General features: G+C 41.2%; 1 long non-coding RNA gene across 1 annotated transcript in view; it reads left to right on the top strand.

The window, feature by feature from the left end:
* The window catches only part of LOC131592842 (uncharacterized), a 60759-nt gene extending 42172 nt beyond the window's left edge, over nt 1-18587 (top strand). Inside the window, exon 3 of the long non-coding RNA XR_009280718.1 lies at nt 18543-18587. This is a non-coding gene — a long non-coding RNA (uncharacterized LOC131592842). The remainder of the gene's footprint in view (nt 1-18542) is intronic.
* Nucleotides 18588-22230: the final 3643 nt, after the last annotated feature.

Here is a 22230-nt window from a genome sequence, read left to right as displayed (position 1 = left end):
AAGAGTGAGCGAACAATAAAAAAAAAAGTCACCCCTCATCTGATCTCATCAGATACCTAATTTAAAGTGGCAAACCACCAGGAATTCAGAATTAGTAACACTTCACAGCTAATACTGGCTTGTTAAAGATTTCTGATGCTAGAGCATCCTACTGTATTACATAGCTATGAACTGAAATTTCAGTGTCAGCTTGTAAGTAATCCAAATTTGTCTATCTATATGTCTCTGTTTTTGAAGTAAGAAAGGCAAAAAGTCCAGGATCTTTTAATATGAATACACAGAAAGATCATTAGGTTTATTCTCTTTTAAAACCATTCAATATTTCATGCCTCCTGCCAGCCCAGCTGGGACTTTCTAAATACACGTATTTTCAGAAGCTGACCAACATGTTTCTGGTGTGGTGTTTGGTTTATTTTTTTTTCTTTTTTTTTTTTTTCCCCTCAGAAATGCTGATGGGCCAAATTCATCTTAAGTCTGGATGAATTTTTAATTTTATAGAACGTTCAAAAATATTTTGTAACTGGACCAGGATACCCCCGCAGGTTCAAAATAAAAGAATATAGTTTTGTTTAGGATTTTGGAGAGGTTAAAATAGGGTAATTATTATACCAAAAAATACAAGTAAAAGGAAAAATCAAGCCATATTTTTGCGCTATTAAAATATTTTATTCTCCCAAATACTGCAGTAAAATATTATTTCTTGAACATTTTAGTACCAAAGTCATTCGCTTTTTAACTTGTATGTCACAAAAAAAAAGATTCTGTCCCCAGAATTAGAAATAACAAAGACTCAGTCCATTGGGACTCCGATTTTGACACTGATTTTTATGTGGAAGACAGAGTGGGATCACTGTGAGGGGTGTTCTCAAGAAGCTTGTGACAATTATAATAAGTATGAGATAATGATAGATGAATATGGAAACATACAGATGGCAGCTGGTGGTCCATAAAAGATGCAGGAAGCCAAATCCAATTTGTTGTATTGGTTCAGACAGGTTTATTGTCTATCAGTGTACTTTATGGAGTGTACTGAGAGTGTCTGATTGCTCTGTGTTCCTTCCCTGTATTCTGTTTGGACTTGTTCTGCTAGCAATAGCTTATTTTTAAAATATGCATCTTATTGGCTATGTATTTCTGTCATTCAGTTTTGTGCCACGTCACGTTTCCTCCTCTGAATAATGAACCTTTCTTCTCGGCCTGTCTTCTCCCCTTCTTGAAATGAAACAGTCATTAGTGCTTTTAGGGGTTCAAACCCACCTAGGTACCACATGGTCTGTTTTCCATAGGTTTGGAATGAGTTGCCATGGGAGATGCTGCCCTGGGGCCAATGCTGAGGGTCCCAGCAGTACAGGGACAGCGCAGAAGCACATGGGATCATGTTTGATGAAAATAATTGTGTGCATAGCAGTGGAAATCAAAACCCATTCTCTTTGCCAGCTGGTTCAGGCTTGTACCTGCTATTCCAGAGCACCCCAGTGTCACTCCAGCTAGCTTGCTTTCAAATGTGAGGGATATTTTGGGACCAGTGGCTTTCCATTTGTACTCTGTTTGCTGGAGAACCTCAGCTCTGCTGCTGCCATTTTGCTGCCAGCAGCTCATTTCAGACACAGGATCTGGTATGGATTAGAATTGATTAACATTTCTATAGTGCTGCTTCTTCATGTGGAGCTGAGTGCCACTGTAGCCACTTGACAGCTGGTAATTTACATCCTGGAAGGGTAAAAGGTCTTGTCCTGAGTAATCAAAGGATGACAGTGAATGTTCTGCTCATGTGCAGTGGTGGTACCTAAGGGTCCTGAAGGAGGGGTTCTGTGCAAAGTACACAGTCCAGTGTCCCTGTGCTGAGGGTCTCGGGAGACCTTGCAAGGCAGAGAGGAGGAATGGGGACACAGCTCTGGCCGTGTACCTCTGGGTCAATATCTGCTGTATCAGAGCAGCTTCTGGAAAAGAAGTGTGTAAAGAAAACAAAATGTGCATTGGACATCCATCCTCTCCTAGCAACTTAGCTGTCATTTGAATAACGGAAAGGTGTGAGCTCCTGGAATGAAGCATTTGTAGTGAAAGCAGTGATCCAGCAATGGAGTTTGTCATCTGGTTTTGAAAAGACTGATGACAATATTTGTTAGATTTCTTCCTAATTTCTTTCTTTATTTGTATTTCTGATATCTGCAAAAAAACCAACAAAACTCTTTGAGGAAACTCCAGAAGCAAAAAGAAAATGTAAGGTGCATACACAGAAATCATTCAAGCTTGACTTGTACTTGCTTTTGTTTCATCAGGAGTGTTCAAAGTCACTTGAAAGATTTTTAGTTTTCGTGTGCTCAATTTCTTTATCCAAAAAATATTGGAAATGTCCTATCATTTCTCCTATCTCTGGAATCTTTCAGAGTGCACAGATGTGACTACCCAGCATTTTCTTTCTATCCTTAATTGAAAGCCTGGAAAGTTTTGATCATTAATAAGCATATCTTTTCTTCCAGCTATTTATATGGCATCCCTACAAGATAGAGGTTAACATTGCTGAAAAACAGTTTTAACCCATTTGATCAAAATTACTTCTTTCCCTCAAGCAGAAGTCACTGTTATGGTTGCCATCATTCCTCTTACTCCTCACTCATCAAGAAGGTCTTTCAAGTAATACTGCAGACAAGGACTGAATTTTAAAAAAAATGCAGCAGCCTGTTCTTTGAGACACTCTATGCTTTATAAAGAAGGAAAGAGTTCTAGGGGCTAGTCAAGTACTCCATGTGTCTTGGTTTACCCAGGCATATCCTCTTCTACTTTGTTGTTCAGAGCACCCTGAGTGCTCACAGCTGGTCTTATGTGGCCTCGGTTCCTGGAAAGCTGTTGCCATTGCAGCACTCAGGAGTGGCTGCACACGTGCTTTGGACATGGTACATCCATCCCGGATTTCAGAGTGGCTGTGGGGAGCCATTAATTCCATCCCATAATTGTTCAGGTTCTGTATCACCACTAGTCAAAACTGACCAAGTGCCCATTCTCTCTGCTCCAACTGTATTGCCTCCAGGGGCTGTGGGCCCAGGCCAGGTGGGGCATGCTTCCATCTCCATCTGAGCTCTGTCTCTTTCCTTTCCAAGGCAGCTGCCCCAGTTGTGAGCAGCAGTGCTCTGTGCTGCTCATGCAGGCTCCTCAGCCACGTCCATAGATCCCAACTCAGCTACCAGAGTCTGAGCTGGCAACTGTCCTACTGCTGATTGCTGCTTCTGAGCCACTGCACTGTGTGCCTAAATAAAATACTTTTGAAAGTACTTTGCACTTAGATGACATGTCAGTTTTGCTGCAGTTAGCTAGTGTTATTTGTCAGGCTGGGGTGAGTTCTGGCATATTGCATTTGACTCTTCTTCGTATAGGGTATTGCAATACCATTAACAACATTTGCAAATGCTATCTTGCTGTTTGACTGGGCCGAAATGAAAGTGCTGTGATGAGTCTGATCTGGGTGGCAATCAGGGAATCATGAAATGATGCTCACTTTAAAGGACTTGCAAATTCATCTGGGAAGCGTCTTTGCAGGTGAATAGAATAGCAGCCCATTCGGTTAAATTTGGTTTGGGGATATGTAGAGGTTGTGGTAAGATTCAAATGCAATTACATCAGTCATTCGGAATGTAATAGTTTCCAATACCACATATTCTCCTCAGTACTGGCCTTGCAAGTAGATAGAGGGAAAAAATCAGCCTAAGGGAATGCCCACATTTTCTTAGAGAACGAGACCACTCATTTTGCACAGGTGTCTGTGTTTTGTGTGTGTGCATTTGTAATCCATTACTTGCAGAGCCAGCCAGCCAGCTATTGTTCTCTGGAACAGGCAGACGCTAAAATCTGCTATGGACTTACACTGTGCTGGTCCTTTTTTGACTGACTGACTACTAACTATCTAGGTGAATATATTTTACATCCCCCTTGTATTATAAATATGTCAACTATAAAGTATATAGGAAGCAGCACCCATAGATAAGATTGTAAAATAGTTTTCATTACACAGTTTCCTGGATTTATGTGCTAGACCTTAGTCAAACATTTGCCTTTCTAGATGAGAAATACACATGGCTGGTGTCCAAAGATGACAACCTGATTTTAGGGGTGTTACAGACTCTAAATGATATCTCTTAGATCTGATACTAAACAATATTTTTGAGGGAGGAAAGTGGAAAAAGAAATGTTGGCATTTAAAGGGATTTTTAAGATGCGTCCCTGTAAAGGTGGGAATCATATGGAACTTCAAATGTGATGGCCTGATCATGTTTGCACAGCAGGGGGTTCAGTGTGCTACAAATTTTGGGGAAATTATATTAGTGATCATTTGAGAAGCAGCTGATGTTTGTACATAGCACAAATCCTACGAGCCTTGCTGTCAGTCTCCATGGGAGTCAGGTGTGCTTGCAAAGTCAGTCGAGTTTTATAATTGGCCGCCTGATCCAGTGCACTGCTCCAAACTGTCTCAGAAAGCTTTCCAAGAATTTCAGGGGATGCGAGGTCATGGCAAGCAGACCTTTTTCTTGTAGCAGCTCGAGCCCTTGTACTCCCTGTTGGCCGTAGGGGATGAATGTCCTTGAAGTAAATAAACTCAGCTCCATACAGGGAGTTCAGAAGAGCCTTTGAAGATTGGTGCCCTGTCGTCTCAGGGGGGATGTCAGAGCCCTGGAAACTTTTCTGTGGAAAAGTCTCCAAGCAGGCATGCTCCAGCCTCCTCTCCAGTCTGCTGACGCTGCAGGTGCTTACACAGATCCATGTAACCCCACTGCAGGGAAACTATTAAAGTTGCATAGTGGAGCACTCAAAGCCAAATACAAGTCAAGAATAAGGTTAAAGACACAGTTTTACTCCCCCCATCCCCTTCCCACCCGATATTCATTCTGTTACTTTGCAGTTGCCTCACCGCAGCACTATTTTTTTTCCCTGGGAAAGCACAAGTAGGTTGGAGGAGAGTGCCCAGGGGAAGCAGAGACACCACTCGCGCGAGAGGCGCTGTGCAAGAAGCTGTGCTGTCCCCAGGGACTGCACTCGGGATGCACGGGGAGCGGTGCCACACGTCTGTTTTAAGGAGAAGGGAGCAAGTGGAACTGCTGCACCTCCAGAGAGGGCAAGGACTCCCAGCCTGACTGCAGAGCCTGGGTGGCTGCTGCTCTTGTGGGAACAGGGGCGTAGAGGTGGTCTCTGTGAGAGGTTGAGGGCTGGCTGGCAGTGTTAGCAGAAACAAATCCGAAAGAGGCATGCAGGGCTCGAACCTGACTGATTTCTTGCTGGGAAGGTACATCATGTGCTTCTAGCTGCAGGGGGTTACTCAAAATTAATTGGTGTGTGGGTTGGGGGGGCCCTTACCTGTGCTGGCAGAGTTTATTCTGCAAAAATCTGAGGACTGTGGCATGGGACAGAATGGCTGCTGGTGGGGATGGAGCATGGTCTTCATGTCTCTTCCTGACCAGCCTTGCCACCTGTGCCCTGTGCCAAGAGCTTGTGTGCATGTCATGCACCTGGGCCAAGACTTACCTGTGCACCTGCAGACTGTGGAGATTGCTTTATGTACGTCTGGCAGGGAGGAGTCAGTCTTTGGCTCAGTTTATTAGAAAAGTGTCTGGCTCCTCTTTTCTTTACAGCCATGTGAGTGGAAACATTTGGAGAATACAGTACAGACTGTCTCCCAGCTAGCCCTGGGGGGACAGATCAGGAGGTATTTGCTTCCTTCAGGGATGGGTTTTCCTGCCCCTTATTTACTGGGGCATATTTCCTGTGAGACCTGTGAGAGGGCTGGGCCTTCCCACAGTTGCTGCCACAGATCTACTGGAAGTCCCCAGCTGCAGAGCTGCATCAGTGCGCTAATAATAAATTAGCTAATGGGTGTCTGAGGAGAGTCCAGAAGTAGCTTATGAACAATTAACCTGAACATTTCTGCATCACAGCCAGTCTGGTTTAAACCTACCTTCTGCCTCTTCTGGCACTTGATGTGCTGGTGCACCATCTATCTTTCTCCTGGTCATCTCTCCTCAGGCAGCAACGTGCAGGGTGCCGTGTGTGACCTGAGGACTTGTTCCAGGAGCAACAGCTGAAGTAATGAAGGGCACATCAGCTGTGTTTCTTCCTTTCACATAGAGTGCATGCTGCCTCTCTGGACCAAATGAGGGGATTTGCTGCTGAGAAGCAAATCTCGAAGTGCAGGTGCCTGCTGACACTGCTGGACTCTTTAAGCAGTGCTTGCTTTTGACTCACTGAGGTCAACAATTGTGCTGCTAAAAACAATAGGGAGTTAAATGCTGCAGATGTATTTCCAGAGTCTGTTTCATATCACACAGATTGCGTATCTGTATGGGATACTCAGCATTTGCTCCAGCAGAACTTATCCTCTGCATCCGATAGACACTGAGTATCCTTTAGGAAGCCTAAGCTAGAGGAAGAGACATTGCTTATGTTTAATGAGGCCAGCTAGCCTGAAGCAATCCACCTGGCTACAAAAACAAGTTCTATGGGATGCTGCTTTTGCTCTCTTCAAATATTTGGTGGAAAGCTGAAGCATTCTAATGAGGTTATAGCCAAATGCCTATTTTAGTCTCTGGGTATACAAACCACAGGGTAGAACAAAACAGATGTTTTTTGCTTTTCTTTTTATATTTATATCCTTCAATTTATATCCTTGTTTTAAAAAGAACATCAAAAACTGAAGAAGGTGCAGAAAGGAATAATGGAAATAAGAGAACATAGTTACAGGCACTGAACACCTCAAAGAAAGACTGAGAGGTGGCTTGATGTCATATATAAACTTGGCCACAAAAGGATAGTGAGGATAAAAAACTGGTGAAGAAAGGACTGTCAAGGACTAATAGTTGAAAGCTGATACCATTGAAATTCCAACTGGAAGTAAGTCACCACTTCTATGGCTCTATAAAGGAGCTAATGAATGAAATTTAATAACTCCTCATATACAGAGGTCAGACCAGATAATTGGTTCATTCCTCCAGGCTTAAGTTCTGTGAATCCAAGAAATGATGTACCTCCTATGGCTTCACCAAGGAAAAAATATGTATTAACTAGCAAACATGTTTCCTCAACTGTGAACCAATTTGAAAATATTTTCTATGATCTAAATGAGGTTTCAGAGTGTCAGAATTTTAGAGGCATTTTTGCTTCAATTTTTGGTAAAGTTATTTTGAGACCAATTATCTCTGAATTATTACTATGTACAATTTGGCAAGCATGCATTGATTTGAAATGGATTTAAGAAAATCTTTGGAAAATAATATGAACGAAGAATCTTTTAAAAAGCTAATGTTTCTGAACTGAGAAGTAGTTTTATCCTTTGAGAAATTAAACAAATTATTTTGCTTTCAGACCAGTATAAATTAGGAGCAATTAAACTAAAGTCAGCAGAGTGACATTTGTCAGATTGGATGTAAGCAAGTTTGTATTGCAGGTCACCAATAAGGAACATTGTAAAATGTTCTCCTCGAGGGTTTTCTGATTTCAGCTGTTTATTAAGACAGCTTAAATTTTCATGATATATAACTTATCTGATAAATTTGAGTTCTTTTTCTGTCAGCAAAAATGTGCAGACTACCTCCAAATGCTGGAAAGGATGGGTTTTCAGCCGTTGAGGGTCTGTGGAGTTCACTTTGACCATCTGCATTTTGCTGCCTGTGGGCTGGCAGCCAGTGGGTCATGTTCATCATGTGTTGCTGCCCCAGCCAGGCTTAGGCATGACCTTCTTTCAAGCAGGATGAACAGACACACCCAGGGAATGAAAGTCCCTTCAGAAAGGGGCAGGGGGGCAGAGTTCTTCCTGTTGGGGTATGGAAGACCTGCAGGGCCAACTCTGTCTCAGCCCCTGAGAGGAAATTCTTGGATTGGACCTGGGCCTCCTGCCTGTCTTCTACCCCCTCCATCTCCTACTTATCCCCTCTGGAGCCCTTACCCTACAGTGCCCAGCATGTGGAGTCATGGTCACATTGGAGCACGAGCCCTGCTGCCTTTCCTCTGCCCTGCGAGCTGCCCATCCCTCAGTGTCTGAGCCCCAGCGAGGGGCTTCCTGCTGTGGGAAAGCAAAACACCAGAGTCTCCCAACGAATGATCTTTGTCTTATGTGCATACATTCACATGCACATATTCATATGCCATGTGTGTCTCCATGTGCGCAGTTACGTATTCATAAGGAGTGGTTGGTAGCCAAAGTCTGGGGAGTGCAGAAGAAAGCCTCTGCTGCGTGGCTCTCCTTCTCATAAATTTTCCTCCTGTGTGAGAAGGGGAAAAAAAGCGTGGGACGAGCATGCATGCATTCATTGTTATGTACAAGGGGAATTTGCATTGCCTGGTGTGTTTGAATTAGTACATTGACAAAAATGTGGTTTTGACTGTTTGGAACGGTTACACTGAAGCACTGCGCTTTGTGTTCCTCTTGCCTTAGCCCCTGTCAAGCAATTCTCAGAATAGCCTCAGACTTGGGATGTCTGAATTTAATTACTGTTAACACTAGGCATATTTAGTCCCTTTTGGGGGAGGAAAAACCACAAATTTTCAGGAGTGGAGGTAGCTTGTAAAGATAGCAGCATTGAGAAGTTTGTTAGCTGGTCTGTAGTAATTAAGCTTATTTCCATAGCAACATTATCAGTTCAGCTCCAGAATTTTAAGATTTTTGTGTGCCTGGTAATTAGAACTAATATCCTAATTTTAGCAGAGATATTACATTTTTGTTTGGCAAGAGCCTTGTAACTAGGCAAATTGATTGAAGAGTGAAATAATGTTCTATTTTCCTTGATTTCTCTTTCTTGGATCACTTCAGGCTGCTTAACCAGCTAAAAGCAAATCACTGCAGTCTGCTTTCTCAGTACATAAGACTGAATTTACCATTGAGGAGAAATGTGTATATATATGTCTATCTATATATATGTAGAATGTGCTTACAGTTATAAAAGCTTGCCTATCTGTGCAGTCCATAGCAAAACACAAAGGCAGAGCCAAAGTACAGCAATTAAGAATTCCCAGGCAGTTCTCATCTAAGCTGCTCCAGTACAGCATGGCAGTGGCCTCTCTCTCTGACAAGGGATTTGAATGAGTTGCTGCTGAGCCCAGGAAGGGAGAGTATCCTGCCTGCTCACGAACAAACCATGGCATTGCGCAGTTGGGATCTGCAGGGAAAGGAGGTCCCCATCCCATCTTGATCTCACTTCTCACACGTGTTCCTTGGTTTCCATGAGGTCTGTGATCTTTTCCAGGGCAGAGTGCCATTTTTCCACTGAATTTGGTGGAATGACTCCAGTTTATACTATTTATAATTGTATATCATTATATAATTATAATACTAATTATACTATTTGGCCCCATATGACCAGACTCTGCCTTATTACTCTTATTTCCTGTAACCAGCCTGGCAGAGTATACTGTTTCATAATTATATACGTTTGCCTCACAAATTAAAACATAAGTTTTCTACTCACCAATGTTGTCTGTGAAAAGAGTTATGAAAAACCAAGCAGCCTCAGTGGGAGAACTTGGGTTTGTGTGGGTTTGTGTCCTCTGTCCTCTTATCCCTCTCAGCTCCTGCAGCATGCTGTGTTTGCTCTATTTTCCCAGCCTGGTGGGTAAACATCAGCCCAGGCTGTGGCTGACATGAGTTAGGTGTGTGGGCACACACAACAGGCTGTTGCCTCCCAGGGTGGGCAAAATATTCCTCTCTGTCTTCTCTACCTACTCAGCCTCTAATTTTCACAAGACCTGTCAGGACTTCTGCCTCTGAGGCTTCTTTCTTCCCAGAACCCAGCTGTCAAAGTTGCTTAGAACTGGTCAAGAAGTTCAGGGATGGCTAAGGAAGGAAGGATATGCCCTACAATGTCATTTTGTAATCCTCCATTTCCTTAGAAGCAAGGCTAAAGGGTCTGCAGTGTTTTGACAATAAATCTCTGCATCTAGGCAGAGTTCATGACGACCCATTAGATATCTACCTACTGGGTCAACATGCTTTGGGGGTATTTTTAAAGACTTTTTTTCCCTATAGTCAATTTGTTTCTTCAATTCACTCTTTAAAATAAGGCTAATATTGGAAATACACCACTTTTGAGTGGCACAGCAGGTTCAGCATAGGCAGGGGGTATATAGTGGAAAATAGCCTTAGAAGATTTGTTCCTGTTGCTAATGAGTTCTGAAGGTAACAGAACAGTTAATGTATTCATAACAGACTTAGACTCAAAGATTTGTAAATAATGTATGACTTTCTGTGACTGGGAAGCCAACTACCATAAAGCTTGGACCCAAGTAGAAAAGAATTTTATAGCACCAAAGGACTTTGGATTTTGCAGATGCAGCAATTCAGCTATAATCCCCCTGGCAGGGGGAAAAAAAATTATTTAGTCAACTTCCCATAGAATATCTGTAGACTTATAATTCCATTTTTATGGCCTCCTGGCATTCTATCACAATTTGGCATCTACTTTCTCCTATGGAAAATGAAACTCCTTGCAGTATGACCAGTATTTTGCCAACTTGTATTAATTTGTGAAAAAAAACACTATTATAAATCTAAATTAAAGATAGCAGAGAAATACACTGTTGGCATATGACCTCCCTGTCGGTGATGGATTCGTGTGTAAATTGGCAGATAATAACTATTCTTAGGAAATTCTAGAGAAATAGACAGACATACTTCGCCTGTGAATCATGGTGGCCTTTGGGAGTCTGGAACACTGATTTCTTTTGCCATGGATTTAAATGGCTGAATGTCGTGGTTTTGAACCAGTAATTAACAAAAAGGGGAAAAATAATTACTTATTTCTTGCTGTGAGATATGGATTAAAACAAGAGCAAACCAGGCATAAAACTTAAAAGGAATAAAGAAAGTTTATTGACAAACTACAAGAATAAGAACACCAGAATAAACTTTTAGAAAAACCTTTTCATTTCTCACTGCTCACCATTTTTTTGTTCACATGACAACAGAGACAAAAACTTTAGAATTTTTGATGGTTTAAACAATTCTTAATTCCTTTTATAGTCTTTTTATCAGTCTCTGTAGAGAAACAGAAGTTCCTTTCTGTTAATTTATGGAGTTTCTCACAAGAAAACTATTTTTGTTATAGTTTCTCGTTTCTCTGATATCAGCTGCTCAGAGCTGCTGTTATCAGAGCCCACCCCTCCTATTCCACATCACTCTGAAATGTGTTATAGGTCATGAGTTTGAGGATAGCATTTTTAAGGATAAGTTATTCAAAGGCAAAAAGTATTCTTCATCTGTTTCTGTGAGCTTCACTAGAAAACAGTTTTCTCATTGCCTCTCAAGGCTTCAAATCTCTCAGCACTTCACTATACCATAATTACTCTACTTTTTACTCAAATTTACACTTTGAACACTCTATTCCTCCCCATACTCCATCATGAATTAAAGGAGTTCTATTCAGGACTTCATTGTCCATCCCCATAGTTTTAACAGAAAGATATTTCAGCTTAATTAAAGCATCTTCTTAATTCTCTACCTTTCTTGAAGTTTCTTTTCTTTCTTGCCACTAGTAGTTTATAAAGTCTCTTTTCATGTTGATCACTCTCCTTTTCCTTATCTCTCTGGATAAAAAGATTAATCCGCAAGTCTCATCTGGATAAGAAAGAGTTCAAATCTTGCCCAAGCTTTTGTAGATAGTTCGGTGATCTCTGCTGAACAGGAGCTGGAGCCGTCTGCGATGGAAAGTTCCTCATAGCTGCTCTGGAGAGCGTGGTCACCGTCTCTGCTTGCTGCAGGCCCAGAGCCCCTCTCTTTCTTCATTCAGCAGTTTTCTAGTGAATATAGTTACAGCAAAACCTGCAGCCGAGCCAGAGATTGGGCCGGGCCCGGCCCGGCCCGACCTGGCCCGGGGCAAGCCCCCCGGCTGGGAGATGGGGCAGGCCCAGAGCCCCTTTCCTTCTTTACTTGGCAGTTTTCTGGTAAATTCCATCACAGCAAAACCTGCAGCCAAGCCAGGAACCGACCTGGCCCGGGGCAAGCCCCCCGCAGGCCCCATCTCCCGGCCGGGAGAACGGCAGGCCCAGCCCGGCTCCCCCCCACCCCGGCCACATGGCCTGGGCAGGGAACCGGAGGCCAGCCGGAGCTCTGCTACCTTTCACAGCCAAGCAACAAAGAGAACAACAGAGTTCTGGTTTTTTTTACTTTAAGGTGGGGATCACAAGTTGATCTCACTTTTCAATGGCTAAAACTGCTGTCAATTCTCAGCAATGACCGATAATTGGTCATGAGAAAGACTCCAGGTAGTCCCCAGCAACTCCAACTTTCCTTAAAGGTAAAGTAACTCCATGACACTGAACTACTGTTAAAAGTATGAAAAAAAACATGGAAATGCTTTTTTGTAAGACTGCAATAAAAGTCAGAATGGCTGCTCAACAAAAGGCAATGGCAAAGGAGACAGCTTATAGCTTATACACTGGATTCGAGGGAATTTGTTCCTGGTTTCTGTGAAGGTAAAATGAAGGTGTGAGCAATGCATTGCTGTAGCCAAGAACTGAGCATTGATGGCAACCTTTCTACATACAGTGAAGTAGCATTGCTTAAGCTCCATAGGAACAAAATGACTGGAGTGTGTCCAGAGAAGGGCAGCAGAGCTGGGGAAGGGTCTGGAGCTCCAGTCTGGTGAGGAGCAGCTGAGGGAGCTGGGAGTATTCAGCCTGGAGAAGAGGAGGCTCAGGGTGGGGTCTTATCACTCTACAACAGAGGAGACTGTAGGTGTCGGTCTCTTCTCCCAGGTGACAAGTGACAGGACAAGAGGAGATGGCCTCAAGCTGTAACAGAAGAGGTCTAGACTAAAAATTAGAAGTTGCTTCCTGTAAAGGATTGTCAAGCAACTGGAACAGACAACCTGGGGAAGTGGTGGAGTCACCATCCCTGAAGGTGTTTGAAAGATGTGTAAAGTGGTATTTGGTGGCATGGTTTAGGGATGGATTTGGCAAAATTGGGCTAATGGTAGGAGTTGATGATATTAGAGGTCTTTTCCAACCCAAACAATTCTATGCTCTCTTTGATTGGCTCAAATAAGGCAATTTTGGCTCTTAAGAGGGGAAGTGGACAGATGAAAGTCATGGCCATGAGAGACAAGAAGTGCTGGCTGTCTAGTCTGTTGTTATTAAGTTTGTGTGAGGACACAGCAGCTCTGTGGTCAATCCAACCAAGCTGTCTTCACTTGGGAAAATTTTCCTCCTAGCTGGGAGCCACACTCTTGAAAGAGATGGAGGATTTGAAGCCCCTTGCTATCAGACAGGCTACAACCTTTCTTTAAAATTCACTTTGGGCTTTTGGACCTGTGTTCCCAAATGCTGCATTGATTTGCAGCGCCAGGTGAGACTGGAGAATATTATTCAAAGTTCCTAATTGCATTGTTCTCAATTTTAGCATTTGATAGGGAGACCTTATAATTTTTTATTTTTTTTTTAATTCCTCTGTTTTTTTTGTTAAGATCCTTTGGGCTTTGAAGACAATGGTTGAGTTAATAGTTGGAGATACATTTTCATAAGGTGTGTTTCCATGTTCCTTGGCTCCGGGAAGGGGGTCAGTACAGAGAACAAGGAGATTTCTTCCCACTGACCTCAAAATTTTGGTAAGGCAATGACCAGGTAATTACTTAAGGAGATATGGCAAAATAAATTAATTTTATGGGTTTGTTTGGCCCTTTGTTCAGTGAAAACTTGAAATCAAGATGTCTATCAGTGCTTGTAGCATAATTTACAACCCTCAGTTTCAAAAAGATTGTATGAACCACTTACAGACATTTCCTGATTGACAGAAAACAAGAAATTGCTGTTCTAAAAATTCTGTTTTCCTAGGAGACTGTATCCAAAGAACCTTTTTTCAAGTGCTGGTGCCCTTAGCAGCAACACATAACTTGTTGAAATGAAGGAACAGCTGAAAAATTACATATCTTTATGGTTTCAGCTGTTTCAAAAGAAGTGGGTCAAAATGTGCCTTTTTGCTCACAAAACATAGTAATATTTTGCCTTCGTGATTAAGATAAATCACCTTGGCTACCATACTGTGATAACTACGTATTAGGACTGACATTTAGGTACAAACTGGTGGGAATCTGGTCTGCTTCATACAAACGAGGAGGCCCCTACGCAGAAGCATGTCTTTGGCCTCTCTCTGTGTGATTCTTACACCTCATGCGTGAAAAATAGAATTGTGAAAGGGTTTTTTAAGGCTGCAGTATGTTGTGGGATTTATTGTGGGGAGTAGTGAGAACCGGAAAGCCAGAGTGGCCTATCATATTCTGTCTGATAAAGGGATTTGTATGGGCTGCTGCAAAAGGTAAGTGGAGTAGTGTTTCTGCCTTAATGGATAGTGCATAGTAGTAAATAGGAAAAAGAAGAGTTAGCAGAGTTTCTTTGCTTTAAACTTTATAGGTAGAACACCATAATCTACAATGCAAAATCACATAAGGTCTTTCCCAAGAGTCCTATTAACTGGTGCAGAATATGGGGATTTCTTTTGCTAAATATGTTTGGGAGACATTTTTTCTATTCTCTCAGCACTCTGATCAAGTGGATGGAGGAGTTAAGTTCTCCTGTTAAATGGAGAAGGTGAAACGTTGAGGATAGTAAGCGTGTCTGGCCTGAAACGGAGGAATCACTGGAAACTGTGAAGAAAATTACTTTGAAGATTTAATGGAATATTAGTGGCTGGCATTTCCTTATGGTGCCAGGAACAGGATGGTGAACCCCTGGATCAGAGTTAAAATTGAAGAGGAGGCTGTCAGCTAGAAAGAAAAGCTACCCAGGAGGCCCCAAACTTGGGAGCACTTGGACTGCTAGCCATGGATGCACATGAAAGCTTTAGTTCTTTTCCCCCCACATTCTTGCATAAATCCTTTCATTTTGCAAGGCTGTCCTGCATTGTTGCAAGGGAATGTGCTGCTAGATACAACCAAGTCTGTCACATGTAACCACACAAAGAGCAGAAGGGTTTGCAAAAGTCAGCTTCTGTCTTAGAAGAGACTGGAGGAATAAACACTGTGTGTTGGTGGCATTACTGGAAGAAAGGGAAACTTGTTGGGATCTGCTTAAAGAGTGATAGCAGGAAACCTGCTAAAGTTAGGGTACCTGCTAAAGATAAGGGTGTGGTCTGATAACATTTAAACTTCGTAGCATGTGATAGCTATGTTATGACTTAAATGCGTCCTCCTGGTCACCCAAATGAAGTACCTGATTGTTGCATATGGTTGTTGAGAATGTACCTGATTCCCTTTCTGTTTATTTTAGTTTTAAATATCTCATCTACAAGACTATTTGACAGCTCTTTCTTTGCAAATCATTGCTGTATTGTTGACTCATTGTCCAGGATAAAGTGAAAAGGAGATAAACTGCAGCTGGCTCTGTGCTTTTCACCCTACATGATCTCTGAATGCTTGACATGACCATGACCCACTCCAGACACCACTGAAATATGTACACTGAGTAATTGTGCAGTGATTGGCTGGGTTGAGACTACAAGTGAAAAACACATAATGAGTTTGCAATTCCAGTAAGCCTTTAGTGAAGCAGTAGTACATTGCTAATTCTGTTAGTGTAGTGTTTGTTTATGGGAAGAGAGCTTCTCATAACAGGTTTGAAAAGCTAAGGAAAGCATTTTCAGACCACAGTAGTACTCAGTTTTGGTCATTTAAATGACCAAAAAAGATGACTTGTCACGTAGCAGCTTGGCTGGTTCAGTTTTACAACTATTATTCGAGAAAGTACTTGGACTAACCTGGAAAAATGGGCTAGAGAACAAGGAGGTTTGTATTCAGTTAACTAGAAAATGATGTGTTCAATATTGGAAAGAAATTTAACAGGTAAAACTCTGGTCATTGATATGGTTATTGCTTCAGAGCAATTACACTGATATTAATAAAATCGGTAATGGAGATGGAAAGGGACATCTACTGCCCAGGTATACTTAAGATCTGTTGATGCAGAACAGTTTTGTTATACTTTTTAATAAAAAGCAGCAGTGCAATGCTATATCAGTTAAATCACTTAGAGGAATTAAAATACTGATAAGCTAATACTGATCCTTCTAATTATTGAATAGATTAGCATTAAGAAAATAAATGATGCAATCCTGGACTTAAGGTAATTTTATTAGAGATAATTTCCTTAATTGTTTTTTTCTTAGTATTTAAGTGTGATTTTTTTACAGCTGACAATAAAAAATATATATATGGAAATCCAACCAATTATTAAAGAAAATATAGTATATAGAAACAGTTGCTTGCTCTTTGATTCAATAGATATATTCACTTTCAAGTAATTCGTGAAGACAAGTGCGTTCACAGAAGTTTTAAAAACTTTGTCTTTTTAGGTTCACATCACAATAGTGCTTCCATTAGTAGTGTACCCACAATCCAGAATTCATAACATTTCCAGTAAAAGTACATGAAGTCATGTTGACAATGCAGTATGCAAGAATTCTGTGAAACTGTTTCACAGAAGAAATTGTAGAGGTGCTAATTTAAATTCTTTCCTTGTTTGTTATTTTGGCTACCGAATTTTTGTCTGCTTTCTTGGGTGGGTTTTGTAGTGGCTGATGCCAGTAGGAGAAAGGATGTGTGAAGGGAGCCAGAGCAAGTTGTCTTTGGTAATATGACCATGAGACACAGAATATGTCAAGTTTGAAGGGACCCACAAGGATCATTGAGTCCAACTCCTGGCCCTGCACAGCACCATCCCCAAGAGTCACACCATGTGCCTGAGACCGTTTTTCAAACATTTCTTGAGCTCTGCCAGGCTGACACTGTGACCACTGCCCTGAGGAGCCCGGTCCAGTGCCCAACCACCCTCTGGGTGAAGAACCATTTCCTAATACCCAACCTAAACCTCCTCTAACACAATTTCTGGCCTTTCCCTTGGGTTCTCTCACTGGTCACCACAGAGCAGAGATCAGTGCCTGCCCCTCCTCCTCCCCTCATGAGGAAGCTGTAGCTGCAATGAGCTCTCCGCTCAGTCTCCTCCAGGCTGAACAGACCAAGTGACCTCAGCAGCTCTTCATGTTGTGTGCCCTCCAGACCCTTCACCATCTTCATTGTCCTCCTTTGGATGCTCTCTAATAACTTAATCTCCTTCTAAAGTCTCATAAGTTTCAGATGTCTTCAGACTTCAGCAAAGAGGGAGGGGAAATAGATGAATGCTATCAGACTTGCCATTACGTTCAGAGGACTCTTATTGAATTAATTTAAAGTCCGTGCATTGATCAGTCCTTAGTTTGGATGACTGGCACTGGGCTGTAAATAGTGGTGAAAACTGCTGAGGATGTTGTCTAACCTTTCCTTGTAATGGCAGCATCAATCACTCCGTGATTAACATGCTGACATGCACTTTTTTCATCTTCTCCTATAGCATCTCTTCCAGGAAAAAAAATGGATCAACAGCTGAGTGCTGAAGGAAAAGGGTCTTCTCTGATACTCTATGAAAATCCATGGAAAAACATAATTTGTCATGTGTCATTTGGAATAATGGAGTAGAAAGATACCCTCTTCATCCATCAGAATCAATATTTTTTAAATATAAATGGAAGTATATAACTGACAATGAGGATTGTTTTTCCATTGAATACCTGTAACCAAATTATATGGTAACTTTGATTTATAAATGCATTTTTTTTCTGGATGGGGAGAGATCAGTCTAATCACATTTTTACAGCCAAAATCTCATTCTTCTGGGATATCAGTCAAATATGTGCCTCCTCTCACCCCTGTCTTGAGCATGAATATTTATTTAGCAAGATTCAGGAAAAATATGTAGTAAAGAAATCTAACTGCAAATAGTAAGATAAAGCAAAGAGAGAAAACATTTAACTGCATACTAAAATACAAATTTCTATTTCTTAAGTTTTCAGAATGCTCTTTTGAAGAAATAGTCAATTTTCATCACTGCTTGTACTCTAAACAAATGAGTAAAGAAAAGTGTACCCAGTAGATAGCAGAGTAAGTGGTTACTTTATTTATTGTGCTCTCAGCATATTTTACGGGTATTTAATCTAATATTGCTTTTTCTCTGTACTGTCCTAAGAGAGGTTATACAAAAATTTCCATGGCCACTAGAATTTCCAAAGCATGTGTAATTCCCCCATCAAAACAATTCTGAGAAATTAGAAGGTGTTATTTACTACACCCTCTGTGGCAAACAGCACTTAAGCTGTCAACAGGTCATTGTCCTAAAGATGGAGTCCTCTAGTGTTTTGGAGTCACTAATCCTCTGAGTTGAAAACTTCATTTTCTCTGACTTTTAAAATCCAGAACTTCATCTGCATCCAGGTTTGAAAGCTGCTCACAGAGTGTTAAGTTTTCCCAGCACTGCACTGGCCCAAAGCTTGTGCTGAAGTGTAAGCTGCAACTCAGGAAATTAAATTAATAGAAAATCTATGCTAGAAAATAGAAATTAATAGAAAAGGTAGTTTAAACATAATCTAGACTGGTGCTTGTGTGAAAAAACTGTACTGGCATTTTAATGGATATTCTATAACTCAAAGAGCTTTCCTATTGACCTAGAGTGAATTGTTATTTTTTTTTTCCCCATTTTGGTATCTTTTGAAGGCTTCTGATGAACAGAGCAAGAGTCTTCCCCAAGGAGCATCTTCAGCAGAAAGCAAATAGTAAGTAATTAATACAGGAGGCATGCAAGGTGCACCTTGCAGACAGCTACTCAATTCCACAAAGTCTAATGGGTACCTCCAGAAATTGTACTGCCTTGTAACTGTAAAGTAGCATATGATACCCAGTTTATGTGCAGCCTGTGCTTTGTTTTGGACTTGCACTGGTAGGGCAGTAATCCATATTTTTCAGCAAGCTTTCTGTGTCCTCCTTGTCAGATGTACTCTTTGTCAGACGTAGAAACTAAAGAAGAGATTGTAAAATGAAAGTATTTTTAAACATCTAAGTGTTCTTATCCCATTTCAGTCAACTGGCTTTAGGTGATTAGTATTAGTCATTTCATAAGAAACAAACAGTTGTATTGAAATTGAAACTGGGTGTCTGTTATAAATCATCTTCTGATCCCACACCTAACTTCCCGCGAGGGAAGGCTCATCTTTCCAGAAGTTCATGTACCACATCTCAGCACTGAGTAGGGACTTCTGGGAATGTAAGGGAAACAAACTTGGGTAAAATTGTGAAAGCTCACCTATTTCATAGTTAGAAAAATCTCAGTCTGGGGTGTTCATTCTAATTCTGAAAGAGCTGCACTGACATCCCATGCATGCTTTATCTTTGGGGACTTCCTTTGGGCTGTGATTGTCTTGTGGGAAATAATAGGTCACTTGCAGATATGTGCGGTAGACTCGTCACTTAAAATGCAGAGGGGAAATAATTAATCAGAATTTTTTGAGACTTGGCTGTAAAGGTTTGTCCTACTTTGTGACTGACAGTTTAGGCAAATTATTTAGAACACTTGCATATTAGTTAGATGCTGTATATACGATCATATTTCTTATCTTTTTGACAACGTGTTACGAGCAATGCAAAAAGGATGGTAACTTAGCAAATTGGTGTGCTAAAAGTCAGCAAGGTCACTGAGGAGGAAATTCAGAGTGGTTGGTAGGTGTCAGAAATGTTCAGGGTCTTGGGGCAAAGGAATGTCCTTTATAAAATATGCCAAAACTCCTGGTATGTGTGAGAAGGACGTAGTAGGCATGAAGCGTATTCCCTTACTCCTGGTAGAAATAAGAGTTGTAGTTTACTGGCATACATCTTGTTGCTTTTCCTGCCTGGCTGCTGGCTTCCAGCTATGAGCAGACATGGAGACTGGTAAAGAGATGATGCCTGATACATCAGCAGCTTCACCACAGGGGTAGCACATAGAGGTTCAGTTTGAGGGTGGGTATAGCACACGAGACCTGTTTAATACAGCTTGATGCAGCATAATCCTTGTATGCTGCTGGGGATATACTCTAGATGGGTGGAAGACTGGCTGGTTTGTTGGGTCCATAGACTGGTAGTTAATTGTTATGGAAGACGGGAAGAAGATTTTTCTTTTTTTTTACACCTGACATTCTTTTTTCTCTTTTGAAGTTCAAATTTTCAATGAGGTTTTGCACATCTAGGAGACAATTGTTTTCCAGTTTTGATAATTACTTTGTATACCAATTCTTCCAGTCATTAGACACAAATTGCAGTACCTTGCAAACAGATCTTATTTATTGTCTGACCTGACTAATAATGAAACATTTTGACTGTATCTGGCCTAATTCTCTACTGTGTAAACATATGTAGCAACTTTGAAGTGTATGGCAATACATGAGATTGTGCTAGTGACAAGCTTGGCCCATTATTAATAAAATACAACAAATAAATAGGTTTTGTGCTTGTAAAGTATTTGAATATTCAGACCAGGACCTGCTGATAAGCCATTATAAGGAAATCTTTCCTCTGACACAAGAAAAGTCAGATTTTTACAAGAAAATCAAATTATTCTTCTCTTCAAAACAAAAAAATGTTGAGTTAGAAGGCCTTCTATTAAATAGAAGGACACTCAAAATGATGTATGATCCTATATCAACTCCAGTGCTGTTAAAACACAAAAGTTATACATCTCTGAGTGTAGACTTTGGGATAGTTGAAGGAGCGTGTGATGTGTTGTCCCACCTTAGGCTGAATCCTCTGTGGAGGTGGTTCCTGCTCTCTATTCACTACATGCAGAGAGCTAAAATGGTTATCTTGGACTAGACAACTAAGTTTTGTATTGCTAAAGTTAACTAAGTCATACCCACAGCCACTATATTTATCTTCAGCATATCTTTTTCTATTTTGTTTTTAATTTCACGTGTCTCCACTCACCCAATTTATGTGTCTTCTGCAGTTTTTCTCTAAATCCATCATCCCACATCGTACGTGTTATTTCCTTTCATTTAGCCATGATCTCCGATGCTGGAATGGCAAATGGGATTTTGTGATTCTTCTGTACCACTCTATTTGCTGAAACATTGATTTTCTTATAGCATTTAAGTACTGAAAAAATCAATAGGGCTATATACAAGTAATGTAAAGGCATCTTGGTAACTTATAGAGAAAGAGCCAACTGACAGAGTTTCACGTCATTCAGTGAGAAGGAAACCTGTGGTTTCCAGTTGAGGGTGAATGATAGCACAATTCTTTCACACCCTGTGTTACACACCTGCACATCGAGGGTAACCACAGCCCAACAAGCTGCAAGAAGACAGAGCATGATCTGGAGAAGTTAGTGTCACTATCCCAACAAATAAATAACAGGGGCTCCTGGTTCCCAGAAGTGCCACTGTTTTTGTGGCTGACTCATGTCCTGTGGAACATTACTGGGAGCTCCCAGAGACACCATCAGGAGGTCCAGCAACATCTCTTCCTTAAACCAAAAATCCCTTCTCATTTCTGCCTGGCTTGCTAGAGGAGGGATGTATCTGCCCAAGTCTGGTGTTAGGGAGCTGCCATGAACTGGGATGGCCTCTGCACCCTTTCAGGTGTTGGAGGGGATTTTGGCATTATATATAGCCTCCTGCCAGGCTCTGGCTCACTCCACACCACAGCCTACAAACAGGCTGCTCAGCTCCTTGTGGACAAACTTTCAAACCCTCACAAATGACATCAGGTGACAAGGAAACCAGGGCTGCCACTGTCTGAATGTGAAGGCAAACCCACAAACACAGCAGCATTTTTGATCAGTGGGTCTGCTGGCAGTGTCAAGATGCATTATGAACAAATGACCAAATATTTCACAGATGTAATGCAACAGGACTCAAGTTCCAAGGCCAGAAATATCTAAGTGTAAAGATAACTGATGTTTGCAGAGATACCTTAAAAATTTGTCTCCCAGTGCACGTAATGGGATTTTTCCATCGTTTGCCACATAGCTGAGGAATGCAAAACCCAGAGTATAGTAAGATTATAATCAGATTCATTTGTTTTTCAATTAGCGCTGGATATATTTTATTTCTGAGGCTGGGACAAGATCCAGCATTTTTAGCCTGAACGTGGATGATACAGGTTACAATTTTTTCCTCAAAATGTTGGAGTGCTTATTTTGCCTGTGTTTGACATTATATAATCACAGATATTGTAATTATAGGTATTCATTTTTTGTGATGAAATGTGGCTAGTGTAACAACATTCTTTAAATAGCTGTCTTTTTTTTCAGTGAGAAAGAAACATTTGGCAGTATCCCATTTTGCCATTTAATTGAGCCATGTAAAATAATGAGCAGGGAGAAGAATAGGAAGTCTTAAACCCCAGAACATAAGAATTAGACATGTGTCTG

Source organism: Poecile atricapillus, chromosome 1, assembly GCF_030490865.1.
Source record: "Poecile atricapillus isolate bPoeAtr1 chromosome 1, bPoeAtr1.hap1, whole genome shotgun sequence".
Classification (NCBI taxonomy): Eukaryota; Metazoa; Chordata; class Aves; order Passeriformes; family Paridae; genus Poecile; species Poecile atricapillus.
The sequence above is the reverse complement of the archived record's forward strand: the minus strand, read 5'-3'. Positions and strand labels throughout refer to the sequence as shown.